Below are 7,295 nucleotides of genomic sequence, written 5' to 3'. Positions count from 1 at the left end.
AAAACAGGCTTGGTGTCCCAAGCTATTAATTCCAGTACTTGGGAGGTGGAAGCAGATGGACCACAAGTTAGAAGTCTGGGGGTTGGAGAGATGGTTCAATGGTTAAGCACACTGGCTGCTCTTCTTTAGTTCAAATCCCAGCCCCCATGACTATAGTCCCATGTGATCCAATGCCCTCTTCTGGTGTGCATACATGCAGACAAAACACCCATATGCATAAAATACATAAATAAGTCTCTTTAGAAAAAAAGAAAGAAAGAAAAATTCCGCAGCATTTTTGACTACACAGTGAGTTCAAGGCCAGACTGGGATACATGAGCCCTGTGTCAAACAACAAGTCACAATAAGATTTGTGACGGTTAATCTTGCTTGTCAATTTGATTTGAGGGACCTAGGAGATTGGTAACGCTCACCTCTGTGTATGTCAGTCCAGAGAGGAAAAGGGGGGGGGGGGGCAGGGAATACAGTGCTGCTGGAATTTGGTCTGTTGAAGATCCTGGATTAACGAAGTGAGTCAATGACTTGACAGATTGGATCAATGTGTCAGGCTGCAATTTTTTTTTTTATATTTTTTATCATATTTACCCCCAACTCTTTCCCTTAACTCCTTCCAGATCCATCCTCCCATTTTATGCTTTGGTTACTTTTTAGTTAATAACATGGACTCCAGTTTGTGCTGCCAGCATGTAGGGTCATCCACTGGAGTGAGGTTGACCCTTGAAGAAGGAGCCCCTTCCCGTTCCATGCTCGAATGTTTGCTGGATTGGTCTTGTGCAGGCAACCACAGCCAGGGTGAGTTCATGAGTGCCCTGGCCCTGTCATGGCAGAAACTGTTTCACTCCAGTCTTCCTCAGTCTTACACTCTTCTCTCTCTTCCAAGATGGTCCCTGAGCCTTGGGAGAAGGAGGCTGCAATATCTTTACTGAAGCAATTTAAACATAAGAATAAAAATAAAAATTAAGGAGTAGGGGGATGTCTCAATAGGTAGAGTGCCCGCCACCTGCAATTATTAATAAAATGGACACATGGAGTCTGGACTATCCAGTTAATGTATCTATACCCAGAAAGTTGGTCTAACTTTGTTTGTTTGTTTGTTTGTTTGTTTGTTTGTTTGTTTGAGATAGGATCTCACTATGTAGCCCTGGCTAGACTGAACTTGCTAAGTAGACCTCACTGGCCTTGAACTCACAGATCTGCCAGCCTCTGCTAGTATTAAAAGTGTGTGCCACAGGCTGGAGAGTTGGCTCAGTGGTTAAGAGCACTTTCTGCTCTGCAGAGGACCAGGGTTCAGTTCACAGCACCCACATGGCAACTTAGAACTGCCATCTTCTGACCTCTTGCTCCTGCATGCACATGGTGCACATAAACTCATGCAGGAAAATACACACACATATTAAATAAATAAATAAACCTTAAAAAAAAAAAAGGAGCCGGGTGTTGGTGGCACACGCCTTTAATCCCAGCACTCGGGAGGCAGAGCCAGGCGGATCTCTGTGAGTTTGAGGCCAGCCTGGTCTCCAAAGTGAGTTCCAGGAAAGGTGCAAAGCTACACAGAGAAACCCTGTTTCAAAAAACAAAACAAAACAAAAAAACAAAAAAAGGAATAACAAATGTCGACTCTTCCATTCCACCAGGCCAAGGTCAAGATGGCCTGTGGTGGCTCCTGCTGTCAATCCCAGCACTCAGGAGGCAGAAGCAGGTGGATCTCTGGGCATTTGAGGCCAGCCTGGTCTATAGAGCAAGTTCTAGGACAGCCAGAGCTACATAGTGAGACCCTGTCTTAAAAGAAAAGAAAAGAGAAAAGAGAAAAAGTAACCCATTGGGCCAAAGTCCCAAGGTGCTGGGAGAGTCACCCTTCCCTCATCTCTCCAGCTCTTCCCAGACATTCCCATTTCACCTGCCAGCATCCCTCAGATCCTAACCCATGCTTCACTCCAGGACTGGGCAGGAAATTCGACTCTGGCTGGTCTGTAAACACGTGACTCGGTGACCCATGTGACTCTTGTTCGTCCTCCTGAAGCAACTTCACATTCCAGCTCAGGAGAGGCTTCCTCAACAGAACCACACCCAGGCCCGTTGCCCCTGCCCCTCCTGCCTTTTGCTTCCCCTCCCCACTCTGTCTTGCTATACACCCCAAGATGCATTTAAGTGTGTGTCTTAGTCAGTGTTCTGTTGCTGTGAAGGGACACCATGACCACAGCAACTCTTACAAAAGAACATTTAATTGTGATGTTGCTTACAGTTCCAGTGGTTAGTGCATTATTATCATGGCAGGAAGCATGGTAGCGCGCAGCAGACTTGGTGCTAGAAAAGTAGCTAAGAGTTCTACATTCTGTTCCTTTGTGGGGGGGGGGGGGACTCTGAGCCATGCATGGGCATTTGAAGCTCAAAGCCCACCCCCAGTGACAGATTTCCTTCAACAAGGCCACACCTGCTAATCCTTATAATCCTTTCAAACGGTTCCACCCCCTGGTGACCAAGCATTCAAATATATAAGCCTATGGGAGCCATTCTTATTCAAACCACGACAGTGCATGACCCCCCTCTCTCCCTCGACCCCCAGTGCCAGTCTGCTTGTCTTTCTCTTCAAGGACTCTCCTGAGGTTTCCACAAAGTGCACTACAATCTTTTACCATTTTCCACTTTAATCCTCTGAAGTTGTCATCGAGAAAAGAGGAGGACTGAGGTCAAGTCCAAATGACAGAATGCAGCTGCTTATCTGTCTCCTGACAGGGATGGCTCATTTCCGGGCTCTGATGGAGGAGCCTCACTGCACCCCAGCCACAACATCAGCAGAGCCAGTTCCACGTTTTAGGTTCTGCCATTGACATCCCTACACACCACGCCAAATCTCTATTTGGATTCCTTGGTTTGGAAGTGACAGAAATCCAACTTGAACTCGATTAAACATAGATAAGAATGTGTAAGGTAATAAAATCCAATAAATGGCTAGACAACTAATTTGAAGAAAGAGTAAAGATGTCTCAGGAAGGGCCAGTGAGGAAGCTTAGCAAGGGAAGGTGCTTGCAGCCACCAAGCCTGATGACCTGAATTTGATCCACAGGACTTGCATTATAGAAGAAGAAAACGGACTCCCAAACGTGTCTTCCGAAACACACACACACACACACACACATGCACGCACGCACGCACGCACGCACGCACGCACAGACACAAATAAATGTATGTAGCTGAGCATAGTGTCATACGCCTTTAATCCCAAAAGTCAGGAGGCAGAAGCAGCAGATCTCTGCCTGTTTGAGGCCAGCCTGGACTACATAGTGAGTTCCAGGCCTGCCAGAGCTACGTAATAAGTTCCTGTCTCAAAGCAAATAAATAAGTGATATTATTTTATTGTCTAAATTCATATAACAATTACTGGTGGGGAAGAGCTTTGTTGACCCACCTTCAGTCAAGATCCACACTTGGACCAATTCTGACTGAGGGCAGGATTATATAAGCACATGTGTCCTGGGTGATCATGTGGATAGAAGGGACTATTCTCAATTCCCAAGGGGAAAGGTTGTGCTGGGATGACCAATACAAAAGTGTCTACTATGGCAGCCCTTAGGTAGGTCTCTTCCTCTGCACTACCACCTAGGTAAGTTCATCAACCTGTGGTGTGCTTGGTAGGTGCTAAGGGCTGAGTGTGACTGTCCCCAATGGGTGCCTGTGTGAAAACCCTCTGTCCCCACCTGACATCACCATTTGAGTCCTGGTGAGGAGGTGGGTCTAGTTGTAGGGAGTCGGTCACCGGGGCATGGCTTTGAAGGTTTCACCTGGTCCCTAATCCTGTCCTCACTTTCTGTTTCCAGCCTGCCTTCAGGTAAACAGCTGCCTCTTCCACACACCCGCTGCTGCCATGGTGTTCTGCCTCACACAGGCCTAAACTCAGTGGAGTCAAGGTCTATGGACTGAAATCTCTGAGGCCATGAATTAAAATAAATTATTTTGCCCTTAATTTTCTGTCTGGTCACAGACAACAATAAAAGTAACTAGTAGAATAGAATAACACCCTTTGCTTTGTTTTTGTTTGTTTGTTTTTTCTGTGCCCCTTTCTAAGCAGCTACAGAGCTTATCTGTTATATCCAGACTGGTGTCTCAGTGTTCTATTGCTGTGAAGAGACACCACGACCACAGCAACTCTTAGAAAAGGAAGCGTTTAGCCGGGCATGGTGGTGCACTCCTTTAGTCCCAGCACTCCGGAGACAGAGGCAAGCGGATCCCTGAGTTTGAGGCCAGCCTGGTCTACAGAGCAAGCTTCAGGATAGCCAGGGCTACACAGAGAAATCCTGTCTCAAAGGGGAAAAGGAAAAAGCAGAGAGCAGGGAGAGAGAAACTCTGAGCTTGGAGTGACACACTTTCACACTTTCTCCAACAAGGTCACACCTCCTAATCCTTTCAAATAGCGCCACTTCCCCCCCCCCCTGCCGCCACCGCCGCCGCCGCCGCCGCCGCCGCGCCCTCCCCGCCCCCCCCATGACCAAGTATTTGCATTATGACCCTATGGGGGCCATTCTCATTCAGGCCAGCACAACTGGGATGTCACTCATCCAAGTTCTAACCAGGCCTGTGTAAGCTTAGCTTCAGAGATCACGCAAATTCAGGGTGATATGGCCACAGACGAGACAGAGACATCTGATTCCACTTAGCTTCTAATTATAAATGGGCAATGAAGCTCCTGCGGTCATTGCCTCAAAGGAGAGAAGATACATTGTAGTAACAGGAAGGATCACATGGAGGTGACACTCAGAGCCCAGGAGATCTTGCCTTGAGTGCTGAGAGTGCAGGGCGGGGTCCACAGTGTACACTCTATGAGGTCCTCTGGGAAGGATTCTCCCACCCTGCCACAGTCCCGCCATCTCCTTTTACACTCTCCTACCAGACTCCTCCCCTAACCACAGTCTCTGCAGGGGTCAGGACCCTGGTGGTGGTGTGGTAGAAGCTAATTTCATTACTGTTTGCTACACACCAGACACTATGTGTGATGGCAGTTATTGGTTGTCAACTTGACTACATCTGGAATGAACCAAAACCAAGCAATGGATACATCTGTGAGGGATTTTTCTGAATTAAATTGTTTGATTAAACCCACCTTTAATCCAGATCTTTTGAGGTGGGGAAGTCCACCTTTAATCTGAGCCACACTTTCTGGTAGTGGGCTATATGAAGGACATGGAAAAAGGAAGCTTTTTTTTTTTTTTTTTTTTTTTTTTTTTTTGCCTACTTGCCCTCACTCTCAATGACAAGTTCATTCCTTAACTGGCGTTAGAGCCAACCTCAGGATTCCAGTGAATACCAAAGACCAGTTGAGACAACCAGATTCACGGACAAAACAACTACTGGATTCTTGGACTTTCCATTGGGAGACAGCCATTGTTGGACTAGCTGGACCACAGCCTGTAAGCCACTCTGATAATCCCCTAAATAGACATAGAATGAATATATGAGAACACTATATATTCCAATACTATATGTTTTAACTCCTCATTAAAATGAACCAGCTTACAGAGGAGAAGCCAAGGCACAGAGGGGTTGAGTAACTCACCCTGCCATTCAGCTGACCAGTAACTGGGCAAAGCTGTGCCTAGCCATCAACATCAGGCACCAGAATTCACCATCAGTCATTAAACTGAAGACATCATGTTCACAAGGAGTCTCCTCCCAACATTGCTGTGACAGCCCTTGGGGCCAGAGAAGTTTTAGTTCTCCCACAAGGGCACATATGGGGGTGGTGGGTACTCCTCAGTTAGGGTGAGTCCCTCACCCCAGACCCCTTCCTAATCACCAGCCGCCTCACCTGCCTTTCCTCTTCTTTCAGGAATCTGCCCTGCCTAGTATTCTCTCTCTCTCTCTCTCTCTCTCTCTCTCTCTCTCTCTCTCTCTCTCTCTCTTTCTGCCTCCTACTCTCCCATAGCTTGGCTTTCAAAATCCCCCTATGTCCACTATCCCACCACAACAGTAGACAAGGTTCAAAGCACTTTCTCCGGCTATTTCTCAGCTCCTAAGCCAGCAAGCAGTCAGTGGCTGCCAGGAAAGAGAGAACCCAGCTCTACGGTCTTGAGGTACGAGGAGGCAGGCTCCTGCCCTGAGAATTTCATAGCATTCACTCTACAGTGATGCTCCTAGTCACACTATTCTCTTGGTGTGCTAGAATTCCAACTAAAACTAGTGCTGCAGTTTAAGAGCACTGGCTGTGCCAGGTGGCAGTGGTGGCACACGCCTTTAATCCTAGCATTCGGGAGGCAGAGCCAGGCGGATCTCTGTGAGTTCGAGGCCAGCCTGGTCTACAGAGCGAGATCCAGGACAGACAACAAAACTACACAAAGAAACCCTGTCTTGAAAAAAAAAAAAAAAAAGCACTGGCTGCTTTTCCAGAGGACCTGGGTTTGATTTCTGGTACCCAAAGGGTAGATCCACAGCCATCTGTAGCTCCAGTTCTGGGAAATCTGATGTCCTCTTCTGTCCTCCAGTGGGCACTAGGACACAGTTCTGCACTGAAACCACACTCTGCTGTAGACACTTCAGTAAGGTGAGCTGAGCAATCAAAGAAACACAGGTTCTGTAGGACACAGCAGAGACGCCCAGCTTAGTGCAGGAACATCAAAGATGCCTTGGGAAAGCCAGCAAGGTCCAAGGTCAGTCAGTGAGTAAATAATACAAGATTTGGGGACTGGGACAAGCAGGGGGACGGGGCGAACTTTTCATCCAGGAAGAACATCTCTGAACAAAACAATTAGTGTGTGGATGAAGCTATGAAGAAAAGCAAGATAAACGGAGGTGGGCTGGAGCACTGGCACCCGGGACCTTATGAGTCAGGGTGAGAACTTGAGTTTGATCATGGAAAGCCATAGGAGGACAGAAGAGAACACTGGCCCGTCCGTTCTAACTCCTTGAGCCTCTCAGATATGCAGATATGTCCAAGTGAGGACGCACCACGCACACCCGTGGAAACCTATTGAAGCAGCTGAACTGTCAGGTTGAAATCCCTACAATCTAAAATGTAATGAGAAACACAGAAAAGAACAAGTGTTCATGAGGATGGGGAGAAACTGGAGGCCCCGGGAACTGTTGGTGTGGATGTAAATGGCACAGCAGTTCCTGCAGGGACTGGAGAGATGGCTCAGTGGTCATGAGCACTGGCTGATGAGCACTGCAAGATGGCTCTTGCAGAGGACCCAAGTTTGGTTTCCAGACCGACACAGTGGTTCACAACCATTTGTAACTCCAGTTCCAGGAGATCTGATGCCTTCTTCTGGCCTCCAAGGGCACCAACCATGCACATGGTGCACAGA

Source organism: Peromyscus eremicus, chromosome 1 (genome assembly GCF_949786415.1).
Source record: "Peromyscus eremicus chromosome 1, PerEre_H2_v1, whole genome shotgun sequence".
Taxonomy (NCBI): domain Eukaryota; kingdom Metazoa; phylum Chordata; class Mammalia; order Rodentia; family Cricetidae; genus Peromyscus; species Peromyscus eremicus.
Note: the sequence above shows the minus strand (reverse complement) of the source record.